This window comes from Microcaecilia unicolor, chromosome 8 (assembly GCF_901765095.1).
Source record: "Microcaecilia unicolor chromosome 8, aMicUni1.1, whole genome shotgun sequence".
Classification (NCBI taxonomy): domain Eukaryota; kingdom Metazoa; phylum Chordata; class Amphibia; order Gymnophiona; family Siphonopidae; genus Microcaecilia; species Microcaecilia unicolor.
Window position 1 is genome coordinate 67,551,961 of NC_044038.1, and position 17,738 is coordinate 67,569,698.

The 17,738-nt window shown below is 44.4% G+C and overlaps 1 pseudogene; it reads right to left on the reverse strand.

Moving 5' to 3' along the window:
- Positions 1 to 17,331, reverse strand: part of LOC115475745 — a 55,825-nt pseudogene extending 38,494 nt beyond the window's left edge.
- Between the last annotated feature and the right edge of the window lie 407 nt (positions 17,332 to 17,738).

Genomic DNA, 17,738 nt, shown 5'->3' on the forward strand with positions numbered 1-17,738 from the left:
ATGAAACCATAGCCCGTACTTGAACTTTACATAACCTTTCTTCTCCATGATTCCCCAATGTGTCTGTAACACATGAACCTTATTCGACCATATCATCACTTTGTATTTGTCTCTCCACCGGAGTTGGCGAACGCCACTACGGTACCATGTAAGCCACATTGAGCCTGCAAATAGGTGGGAAAATGTGGGATACAAATTCAATAAATAAATAAATAAATACTTCCCCCGCTTATTCATATGTATAAAATGCCAGATTCTACTGATTAAAAAGAAAAGGTGAAAAAAAAAGGTTGAGCTTAAAAATAACAGTTGTTTTTAATGTGCCAATACTTTAAAAAGCAATATTTTCTGTACCTGTAAATATCATCCTAGCTCAACCAACTCCCCTCCCCCCACTTTTTATTATTATTTCTAATAATCAATGACTCCAGAGCATGAAAGTTTTGATACAGCTCTTTCCATCCAAGCAGTTTTCAGGGAAGAGGAGGGGATGAACCAGGAGTGGAGCAGAGAACAATCCTGTCTCCCTATTTCAGACCCTCTTCCGTTGCTCCTGCCTCAGGCTCCATAGTTCTACTCCCCCATTTGTCTACAAATTAAGCCCTGAGAATAGCAGAGCAGTAGGATGAGACTATAGGCCTCCTGTCCACCCTCCCCTTCTCTCAAACCCAGTATGAGTGACTGCCACCAGGATTTTCAGTTGGGCAAAGGACATGGGAACAGTGTCATGGCAAGCTTAAATTTGTGACTGTTACTCACACCCCTGTGACAGCAACTTAACATTTTGTCACATTTTTTCATAAAATAGTTTAATAAAAAAAGACATCCCCCTCCCCCCCCCAATACTACCTGGAGTATGTGTCTAATTATACATTGAAAATTGTGGAAATCTTCACTTGCATTCTGTACTAGTACATTCTGAATGAAAATAACAGGGTTGATATTCAAAGCAAATTTAACCAGCTAGAAATGGCTCCTGGCTGATTAAATCCCTTGTTTGGGGCTATCCGCTGATATTCAGTGGCACTTAACCAGTTATGCCTCTGAACATTACCACAGACTTTGTGGAACTGGGAAAGAAAGTTAAACTTATGTCTTTAAAATTAATGTAAGAAATTGTCTTGTGAGTTATTTACAAATGCTGTCTTAGCAGACCTAGGGTAAGGCTAAATAAGCACAAATAGAGATATTTAACACAGACCTCTTTATCTATATTGACAAAGAAAGGTCATTTGATAAGATTAAAAGAAGGTCTGAACTGACCAGTATTTGTGATAAAGGTAAAGCACATTCTGTATAAAAACAGGTAATAAATGTTATTCTAATTAAAGGTAGTTGAGAAATGCTATGCAATAGGTTTTCCATTGACCTATGCCCTTATACTTTAGACTTTTAGCATACTTGCTTAGACAGGGCTGGACGAACCCAGTAAGCGTGGTAAGCATGGCAGGGGGGCGCCGACCTCTGGAGGGCACCACAGGTCATGCTTACTGCCGCCTGGGCGGCTCACAGTTCCAGCCCAGCTGCAGGTAGCTCTTGGATCCCACCTGCCCGCCCTCAGCTCCCCGACAGCCCTCCCTTCAGTCCTGCCGCCCTGGGAGGTTTAAACCTTTTATTTTACCTCAAGTCGCAGCGGTGTGGTGGTAGTGAAACCAGCAGGCTCACCTCTAGCCTTCCCTTCCCTCTCAGACTCTCAGTGTCCCGCCTTCATGTGATGTATTTTCCTGTTTCTGCGAGGGCGGGACACTAAAAGGAAAGGGAAGGCTGGAAACGAGCCTGCTGTTTTTACTGCCGCCGCTGTGACTAGAGGAAAAATAAAAGATTTAAACCCCCCAGGGTGGCAGGAATGAAAAGGGGGATGTTGCAAGAGAAGAGGGCGGGCAGGTGGGGCTGGGGTTGTAACCGGAACTCAGGGGCTGAAAAGGGGAGCAGGTGGGGGCTAGGGTGAGTAACTGGACATGGATGGGAGGCGAGGGCAGGGGAGAGAGGAGAAAACACTGGACATCGATGGGAGGGGAGGGCAGAGGAGAATCGTTGGACATGGATGGGAGGGGAGGGCAGGGAATAGAAGAGAAAATCTCTGGACGTGGATGGATAGATGGATGGAGGGGAGGGCAGGGGAGAAAGGAGAGCTGTTGGACATGGATGGATGGAGGGGAGGGCAGGGGAGAGAGGAGAGTTGCTGGACATGGGTGGAGGGGAGGGCAGGAGAAATTCTGGACATGGATGGAAGGGAGGGAAGACAGGAAGGAGATGCACATGGAGGGGAGGGGAGGGGAGGGGAGAAAGGAGAAATGCTGGACATAGATGGAGGGGAGGGAAGACAGAGGAAGTGAGATGAACATGAATGGAGGGGAGAGAGGAGAAGTGCTGGACATGGATGGAAGGAGGAGAGGAAAATGATGGACATGAAGGAGAGGGAAGAGAGAGGAAGGAGATGCATATGGATGAAGGGGAGGGAAGAGAGAGGAAAGAGATGCATACTGATGAAGATGAGGGAAAAAGGAAGAGAGGAGAGAAACTGCACATGGATGGAGAAAATAGGTAGAAGCTGGATCCACTCTATACCTCCTCTAGTCAAGTCTGCGAAGGACCCAGCTTTTACTTATGGATGTAGGGCAAGAAATGAAGAAGAAAGGAGGAAAGTAAAGAAATAAATGGAAAGGAAGCCCTGGAAACAGAGTTAAGAGAACAGATAGAGAGCAGCAGCATAAGATACTGGGACCAACATGATCAGAAAAAACAAAGTCACCAGACAATAAAAGTAGAAAAAAAAATCATTTTATTTTCATTTTAGTGTTTGGAATATGTCCAATTTGAGAATTTACATCTGCTGTCTTATTTTCAATGTATAGCAATGTGTTTCTTTCTGTTTTTCTGGTATTGTGCTGCATGCAGAGTTTAACTTCTTAGGTTTTCAGGTTACTTTTTGAAGAATTTGAAGAGGGGCTATATCTGTTTTGCATGTGTGACTGCAAGGCCAAGTGTCTGAATAGGGATCTGTTTGTTAGGTTCTGAGATTTTGGTAACATATTGTTTCAGATTTGGCAAGACTGTTCTCCTAATTCCTGGTCTGTTTGCTAATTTGTTTTGTGTCATTTTGGGTATACTGGAGTTGTAACAGCTTACAGAAATTATTTATAATGAAACAAATAACACAAGTTATTTTTCTTCTCCTATACTGGTGTAATATTTTCAATGATGCCTGTTTATATGTGCCATGGCTGGTAAAAGGGGTGTGGCTACTGTGGGTGTGACTACTGTAGGGGCAGAGGCATAGTGATCCCGCCCCTGGATGGGTAGGGGGCGCCGACTAATAGGCTGCAGGAGGGTGCCAGAAACCCTAGCACCGGCCCAGTGCTTAGATTAAGTTCAGCCTTCTAAAAAGATGTTTTGCTGATGCTATGGAAGTCTGTATAGATGAAACAATTACCTCATATGTGTTTAAGGGTATAAATGTAAGCACTGGATTGTCATACTTCTGGGAGACTTAGAAGGAGAGAGCCTTCTCTCTCAGTTTTTCCTCCTTATTGCAATAAGATATATTATGCAGCTCTAATAAAGTGTAAATCCAAAAAGTGGAAACAAATTGAAACTCTATAGCCATGATTAACCAAAAAATATAATGAAGAGTCCAGTGGTGATTTTTTTAACAGTACACAATACTTCTTTAAAAACAAGGAAAAGACCTCAAAACACCCAAGCGCTTACTTTAATTTCAGCGTCTTTAACTGGGGTTGTGGTATTCATCATTGGTCAGAAAAACCTCATGACTTTTTCTTTATTTTAATTAATATATCCTATATAATAAAACTCATCCTCAACGTTCTGAAGACACTGACATCAGTGAAGCCAAGCCACTGACGTCACTTCCTTCAAGACGGGTTTGAAGGGTTCATGGTGGTGAAGCCACCGAAATCAACAAGTCTCGGGGCCCTGCCCTCGCATCAAACGTGATGACGTCACACACCGAGGGCGGAGCAATGGCGTATGGTGCGTTCAGGAGGTGTGGAGCAATGGCGTCAGAATGACGAAGGGGTCGGCAGGTAGGTAGGTAGGGGGGGTGTTGGGGAGGAAAACCTTGCTAGCGCCCGTTTCATTTGCTCCAGAAACAGGCCTCTTTTACTAGTTTTGTCATATTTTATTCATCCTTTGTTAAAAGAAAGTCGAGCACTTAACTGACACCCGACGGCGGCCAGACCCATTTAACTCTGTTGGCTTCTTCAGGGGTTGTGCATCGACATTTATAACAAAAAAGACAGTATTATTCCTTTAATGATCACATTCTATCCTGCTGATGGTTTGCTCGACAAAAACAGAGTGAAATGGGTCTAGCTGCCGTCGGGTGTCAGTTAATTGCTCGACTTCTTCTGCTTTATGAATTGTCTTATGAATTATTGTGTAAGACAATTGTGAATGTATGGTCAAATAAGTTAGACCTTTTTTTCAAAAACAAAAAAAAGAAATAGATATTATAACAAAGGATGAATAAAATATGACAAACTATATTAATTAAAATAAAGAAAAAGTCACAAGGTTTTTCTGACCAATGATGAATACCACAACTCCAGCTAAAGACGTTGAAATTAAAGTAAGCGTTTGGGTGTTTTGAGGTCTTTTCCTCGTTTTAAAGAAACTCTAATAAAGAGACCAATTTTACTGATCCTGTGTGAGACAATGTATTTTATTTTCTCAAAATTTATATACTTTCTATAACTGCTAACCTGAGAGCCAGCTATTTTGTGGGTAATCTGGGGCAGAGTCAGCACTAAGGCCACCTTTTACCAAGCTGCGGTAAAAGGGGCCCTGCGGTAGCATCAACATGTGCCATGTGCTGAGGCCTCTTTTACCACAACGGGTAAAAGGCTAAAAAAAAAAAAGGAAATGGCTCTGCAGTAAGTGCAGACGTCCCATGAGGCCATTTCCAGGGGGAGTGCTTACTACCACCTATTTAGGAGGTAGTAAGGGCTCCCGCACTAACCCGGTGGTAAAAAAACGAAAAACTTCCTGTCGTGCCAGAAATGGCGTGCGCTGAGGGTGGCAATACCACCGGCTCCTGCGGAAGACCAGCGGTAGTGCCGGATTGGCATACGACAATGCTGTGATAGCTCTACCGCAGCATTGTAAAAGGGCCCTTTAACTGCCTAAGTTAAGCGGCCAAATCAGACCGCATAAAAGTCAGTCCTGTCTTCATGAGGTGTCACTTAGGCGGCTAAGTGTGGAATATTGCACCAGATAAGAGATAACCAGCTGCATAATCCCAAATATCCAATGCTGGTGCCTGAAGATGGCTCAGTATTGAATATCTGGGAATAACAGCAGCAGCTATAAAACGCTCACCACTGCTGGCTGAATATCTACTCCAACATGCAGAGTTTTGTAAATACAATCATGTGCACTAATTTTCCGTCCACCTCCCTCCAACCAAAGGACACCCCTAGGAGTGCATGCAGTTTTAGCTACACTGGGTGGGTGGAATTTTCAGATGACCTATTTAGGAAGGTAAACTTTTTACCCAGGTGAGCTGCTTAGAAAATTGTTCTGCTCTAAGGCAATTTTCAGAGCAATTTATCCAGCGAAGGGGAGTAGTTATCTACATGGGCTACCATTGAGGCATGTTATTGTACTGTTAATCCAGACCTCTTATTAGTAATATGTACAGTGGTGGAAATAAGTATTTGATCCCTTGCTGATTTTGTAAGTTTGCCCACTGACAAAGACATGAGCAGCCCATAATTGAAGGGTAGGTTATTGGTAACAGTGAGAGATAGCACATCACAAATTAAATCCGGAAAATCACATTGTGGAAAGTATATGAATTTATTTGCATTCTGCAGAGGGAAATAAGTATTTGATCCCCCACCAACCAGTAAGAGATCTGGCCCCTACAGACCAGGTAGATGCTCCAAATCAACTCGTTACCTGCATGACAGACAGCTGTCGGCAATGGTCACCTGTATGAAAGACACCTGTCCACAGACTCAGTGAATCAGTCAGACTCTAACCTCTACAAAATGGCCAAGAGCAAGGAGCTGTCTAAGGATGTCAGGGACAAGATCATACTCCTGCACAAGGCTGGAATGGGCTACAAAACCATCAGTAAGATGCTGGGCGAGAAGGAGACAACTGTTGGTGCCATAGTAAGAAAATGGAAGAAGTACAAAATGACTGTCAATCGACAAAGATCTGGGGCTCCACGCAAAATCTCACCTCGTGGGGTATCCTTGATCATGAGGAAGGTTAGAAATCAGCCTACAACTACAAGGGGGGAACTTGTCAATGATCTCAAGGCAGCTGGGACCACTGTCACCACGAAAACCATTGGTAACACATTACGACATAACGGATTGCAATCCTGCAGTGCCCGCAAGGTCCCCCTGCTCCGGAAGGCACATGTGACGGCCCGTCTGAAGTTTGCCAGTGAACACCTGGATGATGCCGAGAGTGATTGGGAGAAGGTGCTGTGGTCAGATGAGACAAAAATTGAGCTCTTTGGCATGAACTCAACTCGCCGTGTTTGGAGGAAGAGAAATGCTGCCTATGACCCAAAGAACACCGTCCCCACTGTCAAGCATGGAGGTGGAAATGTTATGTTTTGGGGGTGTTTCTCTGCTAAGGGCACAGGACTACTTCACCGCATCAATGGGAGAATGGATGGGGCCATGTACCGTACAATTCTGAGTGACAACCTCCTTCCCTCCGCCAGGGCCTTAAAAATGGGTCGTGGCTGGGTCTTCCAGCACGACAATGACCCAAAACATACAGCCAAGGCAACAAAGGAGTGGCTCAGGAAGAAGCACATTAGGGTCATGGAGTGGCCTAGCCAGTCACCAGACCTTAATCCCATTGAAAACTTATGGAGGGAGCTGAAGCTGCGAGTTGCCAAGCGACAGCCCAGAACTCTTAATGATTTAGAGATGATCTGCAAAGAGGAGTGGACCAAAATTCCTCCTGACATGTGTGCAAACCTCATCATCAACTACAGAAGACGTCTGACCGCTGTGCTTGCCAACAAGGGTTTTGCCACCAAGTATTAGGTCTTGTTTGCCAGAGGGATTAAATACTTATTTCCCTCTGCAGAATGCAAATAAATTCATATACTTTCCACAATGTGATTTTCCGGATTTAATTTGTGATGTGCTATCTCTCACTGTTACCAATAACCTACCCTTCAATTATGGGCTGCTCATGTCTTTGTCAGTGGGCAAACTTACAAAATCAGCAAGGGATCAAATACTTATTTCCACCACTGTAATTTATCTTTAAAATCAAGTATAGTAGTTATGCTTGATTTGTAAATTTATTTATTTTTTTAAAGTGAGGTACTGGAAGATTGGTGTTACATTGGCTACCCTCCAATTTATAAAAAGGGTTCAAGAGGTGACAGTGCTCAGAGGGATTGACCATGGGTGTTAACTTTGGCCGCTCATTGCATTAAAAGGATTGCTAATGAGACCATTGAGAAGTCCGTGGCAGTGCAGAAAGGTAAACAGGAGCCTTTAATGTGCAATTTTTTCATTAGAACTGGAGCAGTGTTCACGGTTTTGCGGAAAGGATTTCATGCCAGTTTTGGATCCTTTTGCAACCAGAAGGAAGCCCCTGCAAAGTTCATAGACAGAGGGGAGGTAACAAACAGGTGCGTGTGTCTAAACAAAACTGAATTTGAAAGCACCTATTGGTGTCTGTTGTTCTGGCCTAAATATGAGCTTCACAAAAATTTTGTGTGTGAGTAATTTTTGCTACACATATTTAGGTGCAGAAGAACAGGCATTGATGTGTGAGGATACTTTCTGTTTTGTTTGAACATCGCACAAAAGTTGCACTTAACACAAAACCTTTGTGCACATGTGTCAGGTGCGCTCCTCCCCATTACTTGCAAGTTTTCTACACATAAAATTTATATGCTATCAGCTTTTGGCAAGGTGCAATATTACACTTGCAGTAGAAGCCAGGCACTCAGACATCTGCACATGGCTCTACTGCGAGCTTTTATGCATCGGCTCCTCAATGTGTAATCAAGCTCTGGAATTCACTGCCATTGAATGTGGTAAAAGCAGTTAGCATAGCAAAGTTTAAAAAATATTAGGACAAATTCCTAAAAGAAAAGTCCATAAATTGTTATTAAGGTGGGCTTGGGAAAATCTGCTTATTCCTGGGATAAACAGCATAAAATCTGTTTTTCTCTTTTGGGAACTTGCCAGGTACTTGTGACCTGGATTGGCCACTGTTGGAAAAAGGATACTGGGCTTGATGGACCATTGGCCTGTCCCAGTATGGTGATGCTTATATTCTTATGTACTTCTCTTTATTCCCCTCCTATCCAGTCTGCTCCTGCAATGGTTTGGCTTTAGTAACTACTACTACTACTATTTAACATTTCTAGAGCACTATCAGGGTTACGCAGTGCTGTACAAAAAACAAAGAAGGATAGTCTCTGCTCAAAGGAGCTTATAATCTAAAGGACAAGAAGGACAAAAAGGACAAAAGTGCAGTCAATCAAAAATTGGGATAGTCTAGATTTCTTGGGTAGAGGTACAATGGTTAGGTGCCGAAAGCGACATTGAAGAGGTGGGCTTTGAGTAAGGATTTGAAGATGGATAGGGAGGGGGCTTGGCGTATGGGCTCAGGGAGTTTATTCAAGGGATAGGGTGAGGCGAGGCAGAAAGGGCGGAGCCTGGAGTTGGCGGTGGAGGAGAAGGGTACTGAGAGGAGGGATTTGTCCTGTGAGCGGAAGTTACAGGTAGGGGCGTAAGGGGAGAGAGGTAGTGAGGGGCTGCAGATTTAGTGCATTTGTAGGTTAGTAGGAGAAGCTTGAATTGTATGCGGTACCTGATCGGAAGCCAGTGAAGTGACTTGAGGAGAGGGGTGATATGAGCTTATCGGTCTTGCCAAAAGATAAGATGCGCAGCCGAGTTCTGAACGGATTGAAGGGGGGATAGATGGTTACGTGGGAGGCCAGTGAGGAGTAGGTTGCAGTAGTCAAGGCGAGAGGTAATGAGAGAGTGGACGAGAGTTCGGGTGGTGTGCTCAGAGAGGAAAGGGCGAATTTTGCTGATGTTGTAGAGAAAGAAGCGACAGGTCTTGGCTGTCTGCTGGATATGGGCAGAGAAGGAGAGGGAGGAGTCGAAGATGACTCTGAGGTTGCGGGCAGATGAGACGGGGAGGATGAGGGTGTTATCAACTGAGATAGAGAGTGGAGGGAGAGGAGAAGTGGGTTTGGGTGGAAAGACAATGAGCTCAGTCTTGGCCATGTTCAGTTTCAGGTGGCGGTTGGACATCCAGGCAGCAATGTCGGATAAGCAGGCCGATACTTTGGCCTGGGTTTCCGCAGTGATGTTTGGTGTAGAGAGATAGAGCTGGGAATCGTCAGCATAAAGGTGATATTGGAAACCATGAGATGAGATCAGTGAGCCCAGGGAAGAGGTGTAGATTGAGAAAGAAGGGGTCCAAGGACAGATCCCTGAGGAACCCCAACAGAGAGCGGGATGGGAGTGGAGGAAGATCCATGAGAGTGTACTCTGAAGGTACGGTAGGAGAGATAAGAGGAGAACCAGGAGAAGACAGAGCCCTGGAACCCAAATGAGGATAGTGTATCAAGAAGTAAATTATGATTGACAGTGTCAAAAGCACCGGATAGGTCAAGGAGGATGAGGATGGAGTAGTGACCTTTGGTAAGGGACATGGCAGGTTGCTGGGATCCTGTGATAGGAGCCTTATTTCTGGATTTGGGAGGGACAGAAGACAATCTGGAAGCCTTTCAGAAGAACAAGGAGACTTGTGCTGCGAGCTCTCCTAAATCTCTCCCCTCACCCCGCCCCCCCCCCCCCCCCACCAGAGCAAAGGAAACACATCCCTGCCACTACTGATGACTCACTGCCAACTCTCTGCACTCTGCCAGGTCACAAGCTTTGAAACTGTCATCAACTGGGACAGAGCAGCTGAGGGACAGATCTGGAGGGGGCAAATGCCATTATAAGATAGGCTGTCACTGTGTGGCATCAGAGTGCTTTAAAAGGAGATGCCCAGTTATAGAAGAACCTGAAGAAGTGTCAATGATTCAGACTTCCACAGGGAGATAGATGGGTAGAATCCTTGACAGCTCGGTCAAGCCTATGGGAGCTTGAGCTCTGGAGTCAGAATGAATGATACCCTCTTCCCATCTGGCTACTCCCCCTTTCTATCAGACCTTCATCCCCTCCTTTCTGACTCTCTTACTCGATCTGGGATCTCCCAGATCCCCTTTTAGCCTTCCTGAGAGTCTCAGTCCTCTGAAAGACTGAAAGAAGCTGAATCTCACAAAGAGGATATTGACGGAGTTGCTTGCCCCATTCCTGTCATATCTCCCTGTTGTCCTCATAGTACTCCCTTCTGTTCACATGCCACACTCAAGGCTAGAAACAGTGATACTGGTAGTGGAAGGGGTGAGTATAGTGTTTTTGTGCCCCCAGTGCATTAATGTAGTGATGTAAGGTTTGGTCTTGCAGATCCAAGGGACCAGCTGCTTTAGGAGAGGGACTGTAGCAGCAGTGGGTCAGCTCTGTATCTCCCATCAGATCAGACTTAGCCTGAGATTGGAGCCATGGTCATCTCCATCTAGTCACAGCTCTGCAAGGGAACATGGAGTTGGGGGGGGGAGGAAGATCAGAAGAGAAGGAGTAGAAGGACAGAAGAGTAAGCAGGAAGGAAGTGGGGTAGAGAGGAGTGGCAAGCAGCTGAAGATTCTCCTAGGGAATCAGGTACCCTTGGGCTGGCCCTGGGAGATGGATAGAGAAGCAAAGGGAAGGAAAGTTGTGGTTCTGCACAAGGAATGGGGGAAAAGGAGTATAGAGTTGACTGAGATAAAAAAGACAGTAGGTAGAACGGGAGCAGCAGAAGAAAAATTAAGAGACAAAGGAAGATAAGAAGATTATTTATTTATTTGTTGCATTTGTATCCCACATTTCCCCACCTTTTTGCAGGCTTAATGTGGCTTAAATAGTACCGTAAACGGCGTTAGCCGATTCCGGTTTGAACAAATACAGGTATGAACAATACAAGGTGAAATTGTGGTAGAATGGGTTACATGTATGGTAAATACAATTGGAGGAACTTAGAGAGGGAGGGGAAGAGTTAGGATATGTCCATTACGGTCTTTGGTTACGTTGTGTCGCAGGTATCTAGGTTTATATGTTGGGTCAATGGGGTATGCTTTTCTGAACAGGTCTGTCTTTAGTACTTTCCGGAAATTTGTGTGGTTGAGCGTAGTTTTTACTACTTTTGGTAGTGCGTTCCATAGTTGTGCGCTAGCACCACTATAGTGATTTCGGCCTCTATCATATGTTTATTTATTAGGATTTATTTACTGCCTTTCTGAAGGAATTCACTCAAGGTGGTGTACAGTAAGAAGAAATCAAACATAAACAATAGACAATTATAGCAGTAAAACTATTCAAACAATAGAGTATGATATAGTTTGCTACATTACTATGCCAACATAATACACAATAAAGCATTTTAATAGATAGCATAGGGTGTAAGCAAAGATGGAACATATAGATAGATAACATAGAGTAACAGGAGAAAGAAAATAAGGGACTAATTTAAAGAAAGTTGCAAATGAGGTCAGAAAGGTGCTTGAACATTATCTTAGCTAGGGTAGGAGTGGATAAGTTGCAGAAAATGCTGAATAAATATCTTCCTATCTGCCATCCTTAGTGTGCACTAAACTCCAAACTTCCCAGATGTGTAAATCAGTTGAAGTCTTCTCTGGGATTCATACAAGGGCTCCTCTGAATTCAAACAAATGTCTCCTTACCGGTTCCCAAAGGCTTGTGTCCAGAAGTTTGCAGCCTCCACCTTGGTGAAGCGGTAAGTGTCTCCCTGATACTGACCGTTGGGATAAATGGCCTTTAATTCTGCCAGCATGTGGCTAAGAATGAGAGACAGCTTGGTAAGGTTCCTCCTGCAGAAGAAGAGAGACATTTTGTGGATTACTCTCGCTGCTCACAGGACTTGTGTCCAGGCTTGTTAGACTTGTGATACCCAAGGCAGGTACTGTATAAAGCTGGTGACACATCCCAGTGGCAGGATACCTTGCTGCCATGCTCGAGATCTGGCATTGAGTCCCAGACCCTAGCACCTGTTCCTTAAGCCAGCAGGGGGCACTGCAACGGTTCTAGCTGTCTTGTAATGGTAATGACTACTGGCTGCCTAAACAGCAAACTCATAAGCAATATAATAATGTTCAGCTTAGTATCAAATATGATCCAGAATGTAAAAATACACAATTCAAAACTAGACACTACAACACAGATTCAATAATAAATTACTTAGTGCTACAGAAGCTCATTTTCAAAGAACACAGACTTACACATAGGTTACTATGGGGCTCATTTTCAAAGCACCGAGGCCCCAATGCTCAAAACTCCAGCAACGTACAGAGTAGCGCCGGAAAATACTGCCACAACTGCGACCAAAAATAACTCCTTAATGCTTGATGCTAATAGTATGCAAATGATATGCATGCTGGCAGTGGCAGGACTGTGCCAGGGGCATGCACACGAGAGCTGTGCATAAGCAAAACTCCTGTGCTCATGCCCAGCCCAACAGGGGGAGAGGCACTGCGGCAAAGGCAGAGGGAACCAGCCCGAGAGTGAGGGGGTAGTGGAACGGGTGAAGGAGAGTGCAGCAGCCTGCGCGTCCTCGCTCCTCTCGCACATCCTCCCCGTGGCTCCCTCACATTCCCAGTGCACGCAGGCTGGTTGCCATGGAGGAAGAGGATTCCCTTGCCTCCTTCAAAACTGAAACATCTTCAAACTCCTCGAAAACTCTGCATCTGTGCCTCACGTGTTCCTCTGTGCAGAAAAACACTAGCTACATGGTAAGAAAGGGGACCTCCACCCCGTCATCTTGCTGGACAAGTGAGTAACACTGCTCCAAGCTGGCACTGGGTTTTGTGCTGTAAGGGCGCCCTCCTTCAGGGTGCTGTTTTCTATGTATCAGAAGGAATCGAAATGACCTCATTAAAATCCAATTGCCTACATTTGCATGTGATTAGTGCTTCTGAGCATCGGGGCCTTAGACTTATACCAAAGTCTGTGTACTTTGGAAATGAACCACAGAGCAGGTAACATCTCTCTGGCCCCATCTCCAAGCTAATTCCTAATGCTGTGTTGGACAAAACAGGGCCGCCGAGAGGGGGGCAGGGAGGGCAATATTCCCCGGGCCTGGGCCTCCAAGGGGGGGCCTGGCACTGGGGTCTCTCTCCCTTTCCTGCACCCAGGCCGCCGGCGCTGCATTCCCCAGTCTCCACCTGCCTATCCTCAAGCTCCCTTGATAGCCCCCTTCAGTCTGCCACTGGGCCCCCTGCATTAAAAAAAATCTCTAAATTGGAAGCGCAGTGCCAGTGAAAAGCACCTCACGTCTGTGTAAAAGCAGCATCACCTTGGGCCTTCCCTCACTGTGCTCCACCCTCGTGGAAATAGGAAGTTACATCAGATGAGGGCGGGACACAGTGAAGGAAGGCCCAAAGCTATCTGCCGCTTTCACACAGACACGAGACACTGCTTTGCCAATTTAGAGATTTTTTTTTTTTTAATGCAGGGGGCCCGGTGGCAGACAGGAGGAGGCTGTTGAGGGAGCTGAGGGTAGGCAGGTGGAGACCTGGGACTGCGGCACTGGCGGCCTGGAAGTAGGAGAGGGAGGAGACAGCAGTAGCGATTGGGGACTGCGGCGGGGGGAGGCCCAGGGGCGACCTTGCCCTGGGCCCAGCTCAGTCTCTCGGTGACCCTGGGACAAAATAAAGATTGGACCATGGCCCAAGCAACCCATCCCATTCCACTTCTTTTGATATACAATTTGGCAGTGCAATAAATTAGTACACCACAGAATTTGAGTCTTGTAAGCCCAGTAATCAAAAGTTGATTTATATTATTTACTAAAAAACTGAACTCTGGCAGTGCTGACAGCTGCAGTCTGAAATGCAAAGTGTAGGAAGTGAATTCTAACTACATCCTTTTGTCCGAGCTGCTCTGTGGTTAGTAAAGTTTCCATAGTCTCAGGGCACTAAACACAAATTTATTTATTTAATTTATTTACCAAATAACCTCAAAATCATGTGTTCACAGACTCACTCATATTGCATTAGGGAGGATTATACTGCTACTGCCTGGTCTCTAGTAGGGCAGTGTGTGTGTATGTGTTGATAGTTTGCAGTGTTGCTGCCTGCGTTGTACCAGTTCTGTGGTGGGCGAATGTGATTAATATATTTTTAAATTTTATACATGATAATCTCATGTTACCTTTACTATTGGTCTAATTCATTTTCTCCCTCTCTCTCTTTAATATACAGCTTTTCTTAAGGTTACTCAAAGTGGCATACAACAATAAAATAAAATGCATTAAAAACTCTATACAAACATCCTTCCTCCATAAGACACTGCAAATAACAATTGTAAACTGTTTTTCATTTAAGTACTGATATTCATTCCTTTTTATGTCACTTTTACTGTTGATCTATTTCCTACATTTTTTTAAATGTTCGAATTATAAATTAAAAAAAAAAAATCACATAAAAATGTAAGAAATACATAATAAGACAGCCATATATAGCAGGGGCAGCAGAATACCTTTTTCATTGGAGGGGCACCCCTAAGCAAATCAATCTCCTTCCCTGCCCCTAAGCTCTCTAATTTTTGGTTCTTTGGGCAAAGCATTAGTCAGGCTGTGGCTTCAGTGCCCCCCCCCCCCCAATTCTGCTGCCAGTGATTTATGAAACAGCATAGAAGGCTCATGAATATTACATCCCAAAACCCACCCAATTTTTGCTAACCCACCCTCTCATTCAGGGAGAAATTTCCTAGCCCTCTGGCCTTGGTCTCTAACACACCCAGATCAAAGCTCAAGCTCAGTAGCTAGATCCCAAATGATAGCTTAGATTGAAAAAAACTGCTGTTGCACTCCCCTACCACATGTAGCAGAGTTAATTAGGAATAATCTGGAATACGAACCCAATAAATTATTAACATCCAGTTTATTCTCCTAATTTTAACTCATCCTAGCAAAGAGCCTTGTTTAAAAGTGTTTGAAGGGCTTACCTACTACTGCCAACATTATGGGATGAAATATATTTATTTATTACTATATACTCACTGCCTTTTCACCCAAGAAATTCACCCAAGGCAGTGTACAGCAAGAATAAGTCAGGTACAGGCAGCAGAAGTAAAACTATTCAAACAACAGTACACGATAGCATAGTATGCTACCTACAGCGTTAACAAAATATACATTACAGTATCTTAATAAAAAAACATAGGGTGTATCCATTTTGTTTCTGTGCTGGTTATCAGAACAGAACCCGCAGACATTCGTTACACTGATGCATTAAAAGCATGAATACAACACAGACAGCAGAACAGATTTACATGAGAGGTTCACAGAGGTGGTCACACTGATACATATAAAGCGTGAATACAGCACAGACAGCAGAATAGATTTACATGAGAGGTTCACAGAGATGGTCACACTGATACATATAAAGTGTGAATACAGCACAGACAGCAGAATAGATTTACATGAGAGGTTCACAGAGATGGTCACACTGATACATATAAAGTGTGAATACAGCACAGACAGCTGAAGAGTGGATCTATATCAACAACTTATAGAAATATCACACTGATACATATAAAGCACGAATACAGCACAGGCAGCTGAAAGTGGATTTACATGAGGCTTATAGAGATGTCACACATACATATATAGCACGAATACAGCACAGGCAGCTGAAAGTGGATTTACATGAGGCTTATAGAGATGTTACACTGATACATATATAGCACAAATAAAGCACAGACAGCAGAAGACCAAATGTTCATCAGTGCCCCATGCAGGCACACATTAATATAAGTAAGGCATGAGTACAGCACAGACAGCTTTAGAGTGGATTTACAGACAGGCTTATAGAGATGGTCATATTGAAATATATAAAGCATGAATACAGCACGGACAGTGGAAAACCAAACATTCATAGGCACCCCATGCAGGCAAACACATTAAGATAAGTAAAGGCGGTAAAACTAGAGGACATGAAATGAGATTGAAGGGGGACAGACTCAAGAAAAATGTTAGGAAGTATTTTTTCACGGAGAGAGTGGTGGCTACTTGGAATGCCCTCCCGCGGAAGGTGGTGGAGATGAAAACGGTAACAGAATCAAAAAATGCGTGGGATAAACATAAAGGAATCCTGTTCAGAAGAAATGGATCCTCAAAAGCTTAGCGGAGATTGGGTGGCAAAGCCGGTGGTGGGAGGCGGGGCTAATGGTTGGGCAGACTTCTATGGTCTGTGCCCTGAAAATGGCAGATGCAAATCATGGTCAGGTATACACAAAAAGTAGCACATATGAGTTTATCTTCTTGGGCAGACTGGATGGACCATCCAGGCCTTTCTCTGCCGTCATCTACTAAGTTACTAAAGCATGAGTACAGCACAGGCAGCTGGACGGCAGAGCTTTCTCATGACCCCATGCATGTAAAGCATGAATTCAGCATGAACTGGAAAGGGACCCCAATGAGGGTGAACAGACAGGAAAGTGCCATAATGAATGCTGTGAACACTACTACACTAACAATAAAATCTCCAGTAAACATGAAAAAAAAAAGACAAAGATCCAGAGAACCAAGACATGGGCAGGCAGGCAGCTACTGTGTTGTGTTTTCATTTTACAATCAAGTAACTTCAGCTTTGACTCGGGAGGGTTTGCAGAACAGAACCTGTCTCATGCCTGCAGTGTTTACTTGCTCTCAGTTCTTCCTACTTCCTGTATCCCGGCTCCTCACCTGAGACAAGGGAGGGGAATTAGAGATCCTTCACAACCAAGACCCCCTGCTCTGTCTCTTCCGTCTACCTTCCTCTCTTCCCTTTTCCCTCCTGAGCTTCAGTTTCTTCAGCATTCACTTATCCACCCCCCCCCCCCTTTTTTTTTTTTACCTGGCTATGGAGCTTTCTTCATAGATTTTCTCTCTGGCTTCTTTGAAGAGCCCAGTGGCTTGCTTGGTTTTAGCCAGCACGTTTTCTAAGAAGATTTTGAAGTAGTCATTCTCCAACAGGCAGTCCAGGTAAGGTTCATGGCAGCTCTGAATAAGGCGCAGCTTATGGTAGGTCTCAGGCATCAGCTCTAGCAGGTAAGGAGGACTGTTCCGCAGCTGAAGCCTTTGATTCAGACACAGCTTCTTCAGTTTGTCCATCTGTTTGAGGGCCTTCTCCAGGGGCCTCCTGTCCACCATGGGCGTGGGGGTTATTGAAACCTTTCTCACCTGAGAGATCCGTGGCTGCTGTCTACCTGCTGAGGCCATACTGACAGTCAGTGCTACCAAACCACTTCCTGATTGAATGGCTGAGCCTGCGGGCAACAGGGTGAGGTCATTTGAGAGAGAGAGAGAGACAGGAGGAGACACAGCTACACAGACTGTAGCAAGACTTGCTTATCCACTCCTTCCTTCTCTAGCTGAGATCAGTTTAATGTACTTTTTCAATTTTTTCCTTGGATTAGTCATCCTTATTTTCCGACACTAGCAGACTGAAAGTGTCTATATGTTCCACCTCCGCTTAACATGGTGTCTGTTATGATATTCTAATGGGTATTTATTTATTTAGTTTTCATCTTTTATATTCTACATAAAACCACAGCAGATTATAATAAAAACATACAATTGAAACAAACACCAATCATCCAGTCCATAACCAATTAAGAGTAAATGCA